Genomic DNA, 15333 nt, shown 5'->3' with positions numbered 1-15333 from the left:
GCCAGTTCAGTGCTTGCCCCGGGCGCCGTTTTCCCTAGTTACGCCTCTGAGTGGTGGGCTGTAGGCATCCAAGCACACACAAAGCTGGCAGAAATAGGACTAGAGTTGGGATGTACAGTCAGGATGGATCTCACAGAAGGGCCAAGGCAATCCTTCGGAAGGGAGGCAGCATGAACATAGTAGGGGAGGGTCAATCCAGACCCAAAGATCACAGATCAGGGTCCAGGCCAAGACATCCATTCCAAGGAAACTGGATATAAAGGGAGGGGGGAGTAGAAAAGCAGCAGGCAGCCAGGCTGGCCCTACCATGGAACAGGATGATGTAGTAGACCACTTCAGGCTGCAAATAGTGAGCCAGTTCTCACGAGTAACATGGCAGCCCACCAAGCACAGACGGAGATGAATGGATCCTGCAGGGGAAGGAAGAAGAAATAGTGCTACACTACTTATTCTCTTGCCTTCCTAATAGGAAGGAAGGAAGGAAGGAAGGAAGGAAGGAAGGAAGGAAAACATGCAAGAAGGAAGGAATTAGAGTTATGACTCTAAAAGTAAAAAAGAGAAAGGGAAAAGAAGGGAGGGACTCTTCTGGCCCCCAGAGACCAGGTGCTCTATTTGGTGCTCTGTTTCAGGCAGCAAAATTGTCATGGGCCAGCTGGTTTTGTGGTAGCAAGCATGACTTGTCCCCATAGCTAAGCAGGGTCTGCCCTGGTTGCATATCAAAGGGAGACTAGACGTGTGAGCACTGCAAGATATTCCCCTCAGGGGATGAAGCCGCTCTGGGAAGAGCAGAAGGTTTCAAGTTCTGTCCCTGGCTTCTCCAAGATAGGACAAGATTAAAAAAAATAAAAATAGGACAAGATTTTTTTATTGAACCAACAAACTACGATAGGGCTGAGAAAGATTCCTGCCTGCAACCTTGGAGAAGCTGCTGCCAGTCTGTGAAGACAATACTGAGCTAGATAGACCAATGGTCTGACTCAGTATATGGCAGTTTCCTATGTCCCTATGTTCCAGCACAGAGCAGGGAATCTAAAAGTCTGGCCGGTGGAGGGCAGGAGACATATGGCAGGCCAACAGACTGACAAGCCAACATTCCTAGATGGGGATTAGGGCAAAGCAACACAAAACCGTTGCAGGTGGCTTTTCCCAAATATTTTCTGTTCTCACAACAGGCAGCTGAAGAAGTTGCAGTCAACGTTTGTATTGCAATATAAATAATAATAGGAATAACCCAGGCGCGGGCCGTGAATGCACCTCCGGGGGGGGGGAGCGGAGGGCGGCTTCTTTAAGTGTAAACAGAGCCGGTGCTCTGTGCTGCCCAGCAGCCCCCGCGGCGGGGAATCGCCTCCGTCACTTACCTGGTGCTGCCGGGGGCTCACCTCTGTGGATGCCAGGTAAGTGGCAGAGGTGATTCCTGCCACGGGGGCTGCTGGGCAGCACGGAGCACCGGCTCTGTTTACACTTAAAGAAGCCGCCCACCGCCCCCCTGGAGGCGCATTCAAGGCCCACGCCTGGAATAACCTACTGTAAACCGACAGATTTTTTTCCTTATTTGGGATGGTATAGAAATATGCTAAATAAGACTCCAAGAGGCCCAGGAGAGCTAGTCTCATGGTAGCAAGCATTAATTGTCCTCTTTGCTAAGCAGGATCCACCCAGGTTCACATTTGAATGGGAGACATATGTGAGCACTGCAAGATATTCCCCCTGAAGGGATGGGGCCGCTCTGGGAAGAGCACCTGCATGCTTGGATGCAGAAGGTTCCAAGCTCCCTCCCTGGCATCTCCAAGATAGGGCTGAGAGAGTCTCCTGCCTGCAACCTTGGAGAAGCCGCTGCCAGTCTGTGTAGACAACAATGGTCTGATTGGGTATACTGTATGCCAGCTTCCTATGTTCCTAGGAGCAGAATGTTCATTTGAGGCCATCCCCCACTTTCTACTCACTGACTTACATACAGTCTGGTGCCCCACCAATCCAAGAGCCTCTCCCAGCCACGACCACACTGCAAATATGTTTAGAGAGGCTCCATGGCAACTAAGAACTGCATTAGTGCTGAAGCAACAAATACCCCCAAAGCATCGTTGCTGCACTGACACAATTTGTAGTTGCCACAGACCTTCTGAAAAAGTAGGGTGGACATGGTTTGGAGAGGCATAGAACAAGTGCATGCACCCCACTCTTGGATTGGTGGGGCGCTGTGCTGTATGTAAGCCACTGCATTCTCTATCAATGAGATTTTTTTCTCTCAGTTTGAACAAAATGCTAGATATGCATATAATATTTTCAAAAACCATCTATATTGACATCAGAATCAACACAAAAGAATGTTAAGATTTTATTACTGAAAGACAAAGATATACTACTGGTTTCACTTGCCAACATCAATTTTGTAAGGTTTTGAGGGGGTGGGAATTGGAAATACTACCTAGGTGAGCAGTAAGTATTGCTTGCTGGTAGAGAATGGGAAGTTGAGTCAATTGCCGAACCCTCCAGCCAGGCTATCAGCCAAGCTCAGAGAAGGCAATGACCTAATGAGCCATATGTTGATCCTGGGGCGTTATATTTTAAATGATAGTTTTTACTGCCTTGAATGAAAAGGATCAATCCGATGGTTTCAAATACTGAAACATATTTTGGATTGGGGGTGGAGGGGGACAATTGCACACACACCCCAAGTCCTGGTTTACATTATACACCCATTTCATGTTAATTCCTACATGGTTGTGCCTTTTTTTTTAAACTGCTGTTAAACAAAACATATAAAATAATTCCCTACCATAGTCTTCAAAATGTGGCCATGTGTGCAGTGACCCTGATAAGCATGTGCAGTTGAACAGCCCCAGTATTCCTTGCCCTTGGGGACTAGAATTTATCAGCTAGATTTGTGACTTCTTGGAGAATCTTTTCAAACAGTTGAGGAAAGTTCAGATGCCATGTGTACTTCTCTCTTGTTGCACAGCTCTTGTCTCTATTAATTGATGCCAGTCCTGAATGTTGACAAAAGCTAGTCCACGCCCTTTAGGTTCCAGGATCTCGTTGATGTTATATTTGCTTCTCGGCTTGGAGTGCTGAATTATGGAGGGAGTATCAGGTTTCCTGATCATCAGTGCAAGAACAAAGTACCTTTGAGCTTGTACTCATCTGGTTCCAACATTATAAAATTGGAGAACTTATTTTCTGATGCCCTTATCTGTTCTGCTATGGGTTTGATTCCACACCTCTGGTTTTGAAGGCCCTTTTTTCCACTTTTGAAGTTCCACTTTTTCATTTTTACACCGCAGAGATCATATCCTACCACAGTGTGCTAGTTATTCTGTTCTGGGTAAGAAGAGGCTAGCATGGCATGTTCTCTTTAAAAAGTGAAGTACAGAATTTATCTTCTACAGAATTTGTAACCATCATCTTGAGGAAGTCTCCCACAGTAACAAATGTTGACTTTCTTGAAACATGAATGGATTACCTGCACTTTGATATGCAGGCAGGCAATTGCAAGGAAGAAACGTTTTCAAATTGTAAGAAAAGTACACAAATGCAAATATGCATGCTAACTGGGCAAAGAGGCACCTTTTAACGTGGTGATTCTCTTTATTTAGCATGGGGAAAGTAACTGGCCCTGTCCACCCCCAGCACAGTACCTCCAGTGACTGTTGCTAGTGTCTATCTTACATTTATTTTAGATTGTGAGCCCTTTGGGGACAGGGATCCATCTTATTTATTTATCATTTATCTATGTAAACCACTTTGGAAACGTGTTCAAAAATAGTATATAAATATTTTTTGTTGTTGTATATATATAAATATCCATCAAATTCGTATTTTGTATGCAGAGTAAGCAATTAGGAGAACTAGTCTATGGGGTCATTCTCATGACCAGACCTATGGGGGTAGGACAGAGCATGAGAAGTGCTGGGATCATTCCCAATCCCATTGCTCCTCCCCTGGGTAGCCTTGCTTTTCTACCCAGGCAGAAAGTGAGGTAGGAGGACAAGCACATGTCTCCTACCTCACTTTCTGGCCATATGGGTGCTTGAGCTGCCTGCACCTCCTTCTGGACTGCCAGCCGCCACCTTGGCCATAGAGGCTGGGGGAAGGAATGGCCAGGGTAGCAGGGAGGCTAGTAGCAGGAGCAGCCTGGTCATCTGGGTGTGCAGGTGGTGGAGCCCTGTTCGGGCTCAGATCTTGTGTGGGGAAGGCAGATAGGCTCCTGCCTTTCCCCCATCCCACCCCACTTTGGTCGTATGAATGGCCTTTATGTCTCCTAGTGGTGGTGTGGAAATGAATCTGCACATTGCTTTGTGGACTTTCCCATGCAATGATTCACATTACCTAACTATTTAGTATGGCTTCCTTGCTGTTTTAGAAGCAATTTCTTATGGTGATTTAACACAAACATATGGATTGGTTTCAAGATTACTGTTCTGATGGAAATACCCTCTGTGTATTATTATAGGCGCACCCTTCTTAATTGTTACTTCACATTTTCTGTTCTTGGAATTCAAAACTGAATCTGGATTTATCTTATGTGAGGTTTGCCTCAAATTAAGCTCTTCAACAGATGACAAGTTCACCTGGTTGTTCTGGTTATGGAGCCATGCAAAAAAAAAAAAAAAACCCCAAACCTGACAGTATAGGAAGGCTGTTGCCTAATTATGGACTGAGTCATAGAAATGTCAGTCTTCTGACTCTAATTAGGAGATCTGGGTTTTTTGGGAAGTGGTTTTTTTGGGGGGGGGATTGCTTGTGTGGGATGTTTAATTGTAGTAGGATTAGTTTATGTAAGCTGTAGACTTGGGCTCAATTCTACTGAGATCAGTGGGATTTAAGGTGGTTACAATTGTGGTAGCAATAGCAATAGCATTTACATTTATATACCGCTCTATAGCCGGAGCTCTCTAAGCGGTTTACAATGATTTAGCATATTGCCCCCAACATTCTGGGTACTCAATGGTAATGGTCTCAATGGGGTTAAAGTATGTGTTACTTTCGCTGAATTAGAGCCAAGGATGATACCTCTAAAGTGGGCATTTCAAAGCTTCCAGACATTTGAAAGGTAATTTCTCAAAATTCTTATCTAAAATATAATTCTTTTCTGAATTCTATTTGAATTCATATCCATCCATTTTTACAATAGGCATGAAATATATGAAATATTACTTACATGCTAATAGAACTAAATAACTTGTTCATTATAAATAAATACATAACTTGTTTTAATTCTTGGCTTCATCTAAAACTATCTGGCATGCACACCAAGAGCGAGTGTGATCTAGTGGCTAATGTGAGAAAGTTGGAGTCAGGTATGAAGCTCATTCTCTCATGCTATCTCATCTCATGGTCAAACTTTACATGTAATGTGAGCCTTCTGGGTATGTTGTTTACACACAAAAAGCACATGCGAGGAGCATGCACTTTCTCCAGTATTGAGATGTTTTCATTTAAGCTTCAGATGCAGCTGCTTATTAGGGATGTGTGAAATGATTCTGTTACAAAATGATTTGTACCCAAATCTGGCCAATTTGAGTGATTTGTAGACAAAAGAAATCACCCTTGTCCTCAATTGCCCAGATTCGGGTACAAAACAAATCACCCCCAATTCAGATCTGAATAATTTGGAGATTTGGACCTCCATTTTATGGCCAAAGTGGGCTGGATGGTAGTGCCCAATGGGTTGAAGCTACCACCCATATTTCAGAGGAATTGGACAAAGGGCTGATTTTTAAATGATTTTTGGAGTTTACGCATCTTTAAGCTTTTCCCCATAGGGAATGGGGCACATAGGTGGGGGCACAAGGGTGGCCCAGAGTGGGTTGTGGTGGGTGGTAGTGTCCAATGGGTACAAGGAAGCTACCACCCAGATTTCAAAGGAATTGGGCAAAGGGGTGATTTTTAAAGAATTTTTGAAGTTGGCATGGCTTTGGGGCTGATTCAGGGCAGAAAAGGGGTTTCAGGGGCACAAGAGTGGGTCAGATGGTAGTGCCCCAATGCGTGCTTGCTACCACCCAGATTTCAAATTCTCTGGTAGTAAATGAGAGTGCGTTCAACGTTTGTCATTGAATCCAATCTCATTTGCTACCAGAGAATCTACTCATTTGCTACCAGAGAATCTACTCTCAGAACATCTCAGAAACAGCAAAACCCACTGCCCCATGGGCTTGTGGGTTTGGGGGTGGTTGTGCCCTCGAAGTGGTGTTATGGGGCTGCTGAAATCCCCATTATTCCCTATGAGGGAAAGCTTAAAGATGCTCCAACTTCAAAAATTCTTTAAAAATCACCCCTTTGCCCAATTTCTTTGAAATTTGAGTGGTAGCTTCCACCTATTGGAAAATACCACCCACCCCTCTCTTTTGCCCCTAGGATCCCCTTTTTGCCCCAAATTGATTCAGATTTGGAAAATCCAGGGGAAAAATCGAATCTGGGGTGATTTGGTGGGGCAGATTCGGACCTAAAACAAATCAGCAGTGTTTTGATTCGGGTACAAATTGAAATGAAAAATCGATCCGTGCACATCCCTACTGGTTATGGCGTGGAGGCAACAATCTATAGAATGATCTCCATTTAGTCTTTCAGTATTGTCATGCTGCTGAGTGGGCATAGTAATTTAAATAGTGCCTCCATTCACACTCCCCTTAAGAACTGCAGGTTTGAAACAGAGAGAAGAAAATTGCTCCTTTTCCCCTAACACATCCTCCTCCACATTTTGCTTTGTGGAGAAGTGGAGAGAGAAGGTCTTGAAGCAACAATTGCCTTCCACCAATCATTAGGTGGAAAGGGGTATTTTTGCAGCCATGAGCCATACAAATTGATGTTGTTAATATTTAGCACTCTTACTTACCATGTGGTTCCAGACTGAAACAGAAGCACAACTTCCTTCTCATTCAATCTCACCCAATTCCTGTAGAAGTTTGCATGGAGATTGAGCAGGTCTGGAAGTATCTCTGCAGAAGTGAAAGTGAGCAAGGAGATGCAGAGATAACAGAGCATTCAGCCTAACACCAGAGTTGCTCACATACTGTGCATCCAAAATTAAATGTTGGTTTGATAACATTTGGGAGTTACTGGTGTAGGACAAGCACTTTCTCCAGCTAAAGTCTTTGTTCATCCCAACTAAATTTTTCTTTTTAGAATGTTGGTTACCCTTCTAAAAACTTTATTGATGCCAAAAAACCTGCATATACAAGAACTGAAAGATTAAGAATTATTCTTGTTTTATAATTGTATTCACAAATATTCTCAATGAATTAAGTGAAGTGATGGGTCCTATGGGGGTTTGAGGGAAAGGTTAAAATTTTGTTTAAATTGCCCACCTGCCCATTTCTTTTGGGTAGGTGGTAGGCAGCACCCATAACGCCTTACCACATAACAACTTTTATGTTCCTAGGAGCTACTCATGGGGAACAATGGGGTGTTTCCAGTTTCCCCATTGTTCCCTATGGCCGCAACAAGCTGCACTCACAGAGTGCACACAAGTTTTGCATTGCATGCAGTTTGCAATGCATTTTGCAAACTAGCCTTGAAAAACACTGCAGGAGCACACAGTAAAAGGGAATCTGTCCCTCGCAACACAGAACACACATTTCAAACACAGTCCAAAAATGGCCAAGAAAGAATCACTGACCTAGAGCAACTTCAGCCACATTTTGACTGAGTACACCTTGAGATGCAGTAGAGCAGTGAAACACAAGTTAGTCTCAAGTAGGGATGTGCACGGAACCGGTTCCGTGCACTCCCGGGAGGGTGTGGGGCGGGGTTCCTCTAAGGGGCAGGGGAGGTACTGCCCACCTGCCAGCCCCCGCCCTCCACGCTTTCCCCCCACCGGAGCTCTCATAAAAAGCAGGTGCATGCGTGGGAGTACTGCTTTCCTCCCTGCGCCCCAGTCAGCATCTCAGCAGGCGCTTTGGCCACTTCCCGCTTTTTACGAGAGCACCGGTGGGAGGAAGCGGTGGGGTGGGGGCTGGCAGGTAGTCAGTGCCTCCCCTGCCCCTTAAAGGAACCCCACGCCCTCCAAACCAGCTCGAATGCCAGTCCATGGAACCAGTTCAGCACTCCTAGAATGGAGTGCTGAACGGTTCCGTACACAATCCTAATCGCAAGGCCAGACATGGAGCTCATCACAGCAGTCACCAAGAAATACTGCACAACACACACACAGAGCTGCAACAGTCCATATCTCCTCACTGTCTCACAAACAAAAAAAGCCACAACTCACGGGAGGAAAGCAGGCACCCAAGTTCTGCCTTTGTCAATCTGAGATCCAGCAAAACCAGATAGTTATAGTAGCAATAGCAATAGTACAGCATATTGTACTCATTGCTGAGAAAAAGAAAACCACAAAATCAAGCCTGCCTTCCTCCTCTCCTGTCCTGGCATGGGATGTAGTGATGGCCACTAGCATGGCTGGCTTTAAAAGGCGCTTAGACAAATTTACTGAGAACAGGTCTATCAATGGCTACTGGTCTGATGTCTATAGGCCACTTCCAGCTGCAGATGCACGATGCTTCTAAATACCTGTTGCAGGTGAGGTGAGCAACAGCAAGAGAAAGGGCATGTCCTTAGCTCTTGTTGTGGGTTTTCCAGAGGCATCTGGTGGGACACTGTGTGAAACAGGATGTTGGACCTGATAGGACTTGGGCCTGATCCAGCATACCTGCTCTTATGTACTTCTTTGGCAGTTTCTGGAAGCATGTAGCTGAGCACTGTGAGAAAGAGGATGCTGGTCTGGAGTACATATACCTTTTCCAGCAACATTTTGATATCTGAACCTGCAATTCTACAGTACATGCACACCTAGAAGGAAGTAAATTCCATTAAATTCAGTGGGACTTGCTTCCAAATAACTAGGGAACAGTTAAACAATCCCTGGAAAATAGTGTTGAGGTAGGGGAGAATAATGGAAAGGTCCTTTTAAAAATGTGAATGGAAACCCAGCACCCAGTCTGTTCTCAAATAATCTGATATTAGCCACAGCATTCCACCACGTATAAAATCTGTTAGTATATTTACAAGAAAAATGCCAATAATCCCTCCTCTCCTACTTTGTAGAGAATACAGCAAGAAAGAGATAGCAACTGACATAATGAGGAACATTACTCAAAGTTATCCTGCTGAAATTAATAGAACATGTTAAGGAATGCCTAATGTCCTTTTAATTTCAATGAGACTACTTTGAGTAAGCTATTATCCTATCAGCCATTAAGTGGAGGCCTAAGGCTTAAAGCAGAGAAATCTACTCTGTCTAAGCTCAGAGGCTACATAACTTGTGTACAACTTTTAAAATGTACTACTTCCTAGACAGAAAGAAAAGAGACAGAGGGGAAATTTATTAAAAGAAGAAGAAGAGCCAGTGCCAGAAGAGTTCATATCAGCTCCTCGGAGCTCTACTGTAGCCAGAGGACAGAGAACCTGGAAAGGTGGGGGGAGCGAGGGCTGCTGCTGGAGGCCTGTGTGTCCTGAGAGAAAGAAGGAGAAAAAGCAGTCAATAGAAGGACTCATACAGGCTTCCCATCCTGAAGGGAATGACATCAAGCAGGAGAACTGTGCGGTTTGTGGGAAACTTCTGGGAAGAGAATCTGTAGAGACTAAAGCAGTTGTTATTTTTAATGATCCTTGTTGTTTGTTTGTTTGTTTGTTTGTGTGTTTGTTTAAGGAAAGGGGGGGGGGATGTACAGATTTAACATAAGAAGAACACAAATTACCTGCTTCTTGTTTTGTCCTTATTCACTGCTGAATGATCACAAGTGGGATCACACCTCCATGTGAAGTACTGAATCTACTAATTTCATTTAACTGTGTTTTTTTCCCAGGGGGTGGGCAGAGTGTGACTTTATCTTAGCTGAATGTGTTACTAGGTTTTTGGTGTTCAACATCAGGAACATCATTGTGGTTTGACCTCACATGGCTACATTATCTGATAGGTAATTTTGATAGGTAATTTGACAGCTTTACAATTTAGATCCTGATTGGGCTGAGTGGAGTGTTGTCACATGTGCAGACTTAAAATATCCCATAATATCTATGTGTTGTTAAAGGGGGACGGAGATCTTTGCTACTAAAGTGGGAGTGGTATTCTGTGAGTTTGAAGATCATAGGAACCTGCCATATACTGAGTCAGACCATTGGTCTATCTAGCTCAGTATTGTCTTCATAGACTGGCAGCAGCTTCTCCAAGGTTGCAGGCAGGAATCTCTCTTAGCCCTTACCAAAGAACCTTTACTTATGTCACAGTTATGCTAATATAATTAAGATGCAGGAGTTGTTTCGACATTCTAACATTAGAAGCCCTGAATATTCTCTTGGTCATAAAATCAGCCCTATCCGCCTCAGAGTTTGCAGGCATCAACTAGGGGACACCACCCTTTCAATTCTGGTGCAGAAAGTGGCTAAGATGCAACAGTTTAAAATTTGACCCTTAAACTCTAGAAAACAAGTGTTGGCTACTAGGGCTATTCATAGGACATGTAATCCCAGTGAATCTGTAGCATCCCCTTGGTGCTGCTTCCACCATGGCCATCTCTGGTGCAGTCCATCATATTCCCAGTGTTGGGAGGACCTCTTCTGCAGGAGGTAGAGCCCATCGGGCTGAGAATTCACACAGGGACATTAGGAAAGCACACGGGGACATCTGGGGGATGTACTTCCTCCCAGCACTATTTCCATGGCTGCAGTGGAGTGGTGTATGAACTTGTGAGGGAATGCAAGGAGGTGGCAGCGGGTTGTGGAAGAGAACTCAAGGTAGGGTGGATGCTTCTGGGGAAGCACAAGCTGGTGACAAGCTAACAGGGGTCCTTATGAGCTATATGAGGCAAGGGGGTCAGGACGATGAATGGACTTGTGAAGGCACATATTGAAGCAATGAGATGGGGTTCTCCAAATGTTCGGCGGGGGCAGAGCCCCACCACTGCCCTGCGCTCGCTCCACCACAGCCCCATGCCCACCACACCAGTTAAAACTTTTGTTTTACTTTTAACTATCTGCCACTGTACAGCAGGGATGGGGGCACCAAGGTGGCCACTCGAGGGGAGACCAAGGTGGCGTCAGCGTCAATAGCTCCTTCCCTGGCCTGCCTTCCTCCCAAAATGACATATTAGGCCATTTTCAGACCATTTAGGGGTTCTCTTCACATGCACATGCAGGTTCAGGGAAGGCGCTCTTGCTGCCTCTAGGTGTGTGCACGGAACTGGCTGTCTAGTTTGGTTCGAGTCCGGACTAGACCCAAACTGGACCAGGCCAGTTCGGTCTGCTGCCCCCTGGAAACTCCCCTCCCCAGTTTGGTTTTGTCTGGGTGGGATTAGCAAGATTATTTTTTGAGGTTTTTTTAACTTACCTCCTCCAGGGGAGTTGTCTGGGGGGGGGTGTCCGTGGAGGTTCCCCATCCCCCGCTGGCCTCCCTTATGCCCTAAATTACCGACGCCATGCAGAGGCCTATTGTGCAGGTGTGGCGGCCTCCAAAATGGCCGCCGCACCAAGGGGGAAAGGCTGAAGAGTGGCCAAAGAGTGGCTGAATGGCCGAGGAGGGAAGGGCTGGGGGAACCTCTGTAGATTCCACCCCACCCCCCCAGCTGCCTCAGACAACTCCACTGGTGGGGATAAGTTTTAAAAATATTTTTTTAAAAAACTCGTGAACCCCCAAAGGGTTCGGTCCAGGGTCGGACTGACCAGGGGATGGTTCGGTTCAACCCTGAGCAGTCAAACCAAACTGTTTTTATATCGAACACATTCAACGTCAAACCTGTTCGCACATCCCTAGCCACCGCCTCTGCCTCCCCCACCTTGGTCTCTTTTTGAGTTGCCGCCACCGTTCCTGCTGCACACTGGCAGATGATTAAAAGATACCAAAAGAGAGAGAGAGATTTAACTTGCCTCCCCAAGCCCTCAAGCACGGGAGGGAGGGAGTCTCTGAAGCCCTTCAGGTCTGGTCTTCAAAATTACTTAGGTAAGAGCCAGCATAGCATAGTGGTTATAGTGTTGGACTAGGACCGGGAAAACCCGAGTTTGAATCCCCATTCAACCATGAAACTCACTGGGTGACTCTGGGCCAGTCATGTATCTCTCAGCCTAACCTACTTCACAGGGTTGTTGTGAGGATAAAAATAAGCATGTTCACCGCTCTGAGCTCCTCGGAGAAGAAGCAGGTTATAAATATAAAAAATAAATAATAAAATAGATAAATGCACCCCTGCTTAACTCTCATCTTAAGGTTTTTGGAATACTGAATAGAGACCTACGTATTGGGGTGAAACAGCCAACCTTGTTCTCATTTCTGAATGAGATACATATGCTATCTGTATATACTGTATTTCACAACTATGAGGGCTAAGCAGAAAATAATTCTGCCATTTGTGTTATTTTTTGCTTGAACAATTACTGTGGATACACTGAATACTTGCTAAGCTGAAGCTAAGATGTTACCAGGCAGAGAGTCAACAAAACATGCCACAAAGCTGGGGGCAGAGCGAAAAAGAAGAGACAAATAAAAAGAGGTTATGTAGGTTTGCCCTGTTTCTTTGGGCAATCCCAACTTCTGTTCCTTCTTTGCCATTTCCTGTTTTATTCTGGTTCCTCTTTGGCCTTTGCTAGCATGGCGTGTTTTGACTATATGACCACTTCACCTCTTTCCCACAATGTAGCAACTGGGAAATGGTCTGAAATGGGCCAATTAGCCATTTGAATCACAGCAAATAGCTCAGGTCAGAGGAACACCATACTCCCATTCACATAATATTTGAAATGACATGAATTATAGTTCAGCTGCCTCAGTTTCAAAGGTGTGGTAAAGTGGTAGCAACAAAACATGACTCTGTTGTCATGACAACGAGGGTCAGCTTGAAATAATGGGGTCATGTTTAATGCTCCAGAAAATGAATAAGGGCAGAGTCCAGATGGATATGAAAATAGTAGGGAGAAGAGCAGATCAATATCACACCCATGCAAGTATGAACAAGTTCCGTTATTGAATATAGACAAAATGTTTCATATAAAGAAAAGGATTTACACATAACTTTGGATGGAGGTGGTGTCATAAATACAGTTTTGAGTTTGATGCTTGATTACTATAAATGGGTCTATCACTATGGTGTTGCCCTAGTTGCCTCTTGGTTACATTCTGGCATTTGACAACAGGTAGCTGCTGTGGATGATCCCTTGAATTATTATTTTTAGCCTACTTTCCAGTAAGTTTAGGAGATTACTTGGCATTCTTTGTCTGTGTATGTCTGTGTGTGTGTCCCCCTCATCAACTTTGCAATGCCTGGAACAATATGAACCAAATCAGGTACAGTTGTAGGGACACATAGGGACACCCCAACAGCATAGTTTGTGATAATGTTATCCACTCCAATTCAAAATGGCAGACACATAAGCTTTTGAGGCACAAGTGAGCTAGCTACCTTGTGAACCGCCTAACCAATTTGAACCAAATTTACTACTGCTGTAGGGGCACATAGGGACACCTCAGTGGCGTAGTTTGTGATGATGTCATCCAACTTGATCTGAAATGGTGGAAGCATAAACCTTTGAGGCGCAAGTGGGCTAACTTGTGAACCGCCTAACTGATTTGAACCAAATTTGCTACAGTGGTAGGGATAAATAGGGATGCCCCAGTGGCATAGTTTGTGATGATGTCATCTACCTCAATCCAAGATGGTGGGCATGTGAATGTTAGGTGCAAGTGGGCTAACTTGTGGACCATCTAACCAATTTGAATCAAATTAGGTACAGTGTTAGTGAGTGATACACATAATGACACCTCAGTGGTGTAGTGTGTGATGATGCCATCCACTCCAATTCAAGATGGCAGATGCATAAACTTTTGAGGAACAAGTAGGCTAACTTGTGAACTGTCTAACTGATTTGAACCAAATTTGCTACAGCTGTAGGGTCACATAGAGACACCTCAGTGGCGTAGTCTGTGATGATTTCATCCACCCCTATTCAAGATGACCATCTAACCAATTTGAATCACATTAGGTACAGTTCTAGTGAGTGATACACAGGGACACCTCAATGGTGTAGTTTGTAATGATGTCATCCACCCTGATCCAAGACGGCAGATGCGTGAACATTTGAGGCTCAAGAGGTCTAACTTGTGGACCACCTAACCAATTTGAACCAAATTTAGTCTATCTATGGGGATAGTGAAAGGAAAGTAGAACAATTTGTTTAGTTTATTTATTTTACAACCTATCTCCCTCTTGAGGGCCTCAAAGGGTTTTCAAAGCAGCTTACAAAAGATTCCTACAATACAATCATATCAAAGTATAGTATCAGGGATAGAAACAATGTAGTTTTCACATGGTGCCAGGATTATTCAGGCAGAGCGCAGCTTCACACAATCAGCTGAAAGTCAGTAAAAGGTCCGGGAGAGGAAAGCGATGGTATCTGCAGCGCACACGGTCCCATGAGGCATATTGTCTAAAGCTGGCAAAACCAGTTCCTGCTCCACTTCTCCCAAGATTCTACTGAATGACTGACTGACATTTATTTATTTAAAATATTTATACCCCGCCCCTCCAGTGCACTCTGCTCTGTCACCAAGATTTGAAGTTGGCTTTACAAAGTCAGTAGAATCTCAGAAGAAGTCAGTAACAAGGCGGCACACCACAGATACTTCTAGTTCCCATTTTTGGACTTTTTATTGGCTTTCAGCTGATCATGTGAAGTCACCCAGAATTTATTACCTCTATCTTTCTTTGTCAGTTGGTATCTCCTGTTGGCCACTGCCTTCCAGGTCGCGGCTCCTGCTGAGGCAAGGGAGTGGGGCTCAGTAACTGGAACTCCCTCAGCGCTTGATGAGGCAAGTCCCTTGCTGCAGTTGCTGGGCAGAAGCTTCTGCTAAGACTCTCTGAAGGACAATTCATCTGGAGGGGTGAGGTTTGAGATAAGGATTTGACATATTGGGTATGAAACACCAGTTTTGAATTTGGTGACAGAGAAGAACAAAGAGAGATGTGAGTTAGCTGCGGATGAAGCAGCCTGTGGTACTTAATTTATTTCTGGCAATGAGTGGTGAATCTGTTGTCTTGTAGAACTGTTTGCCTCCACCTGTGCTCTCTCTACTTGAGTATTTGTAAATACAGCAAATGTTGCAAAGACACCTGAAGTCTCCACTTGCTCTCTCATCCAAGGGGTGAGATGCTATTATTTAACCCATTACCATACCATCCAACATTTCATCGATGAAAATAGGGATGTGCTTGTGGATCTGGAATGGGGTGTGGGCAAGCAATTGGGGAGGCATGGCATACGGCCCTACAAGCACACCACAAGTGGAAAGCAGCAGGTGGCAACGTGAACATTCACACAGAGCACCAATTCCAAATTGCCAAAGTAGATGAACCA

General features: G+C 44.7%; 1 long non-coding RNA gene across 1 annotated transcript in view; it reads right to left on the bottom strand.

Moving 5' to 3' along the window:
• Positions 1-14678: 14678 nt before the first annotated feature.
• LOC128351963 (uncharacterized) overlaps positions 14679-15333 on the bottom strand; it is a 36281-nt gene continuing 35626 nt past the window's right edge. Inside the window, exon 4 of the long non-coding RNA XR_008320146.1 lies at positions 14679-14852. This is a non-coding gene — a long non-coding RNA (uncharacterized LOC128351963). The remainder of the gene's footprint in view (positions 14853-15333) is intronic.

Source organism: Hemicordylus capensis, chromosome 3 (assembly GCF_027244095.1).
Source record: "Hemicordylus capensis ecotype Gifberg chromosome 3, rHemCap1.1.pri, whole genome shotgun sequence".
NCBI classification, from domain to species: Eukaryota; Metazoa; Chordata; class Lepidosauria; order Squamata; family Cordylidae; genus Hemicordylus; species Hemicordylus capensis.
This window is presented reverse-complemented; position numbering and strand designations above follow the sequence as displayed.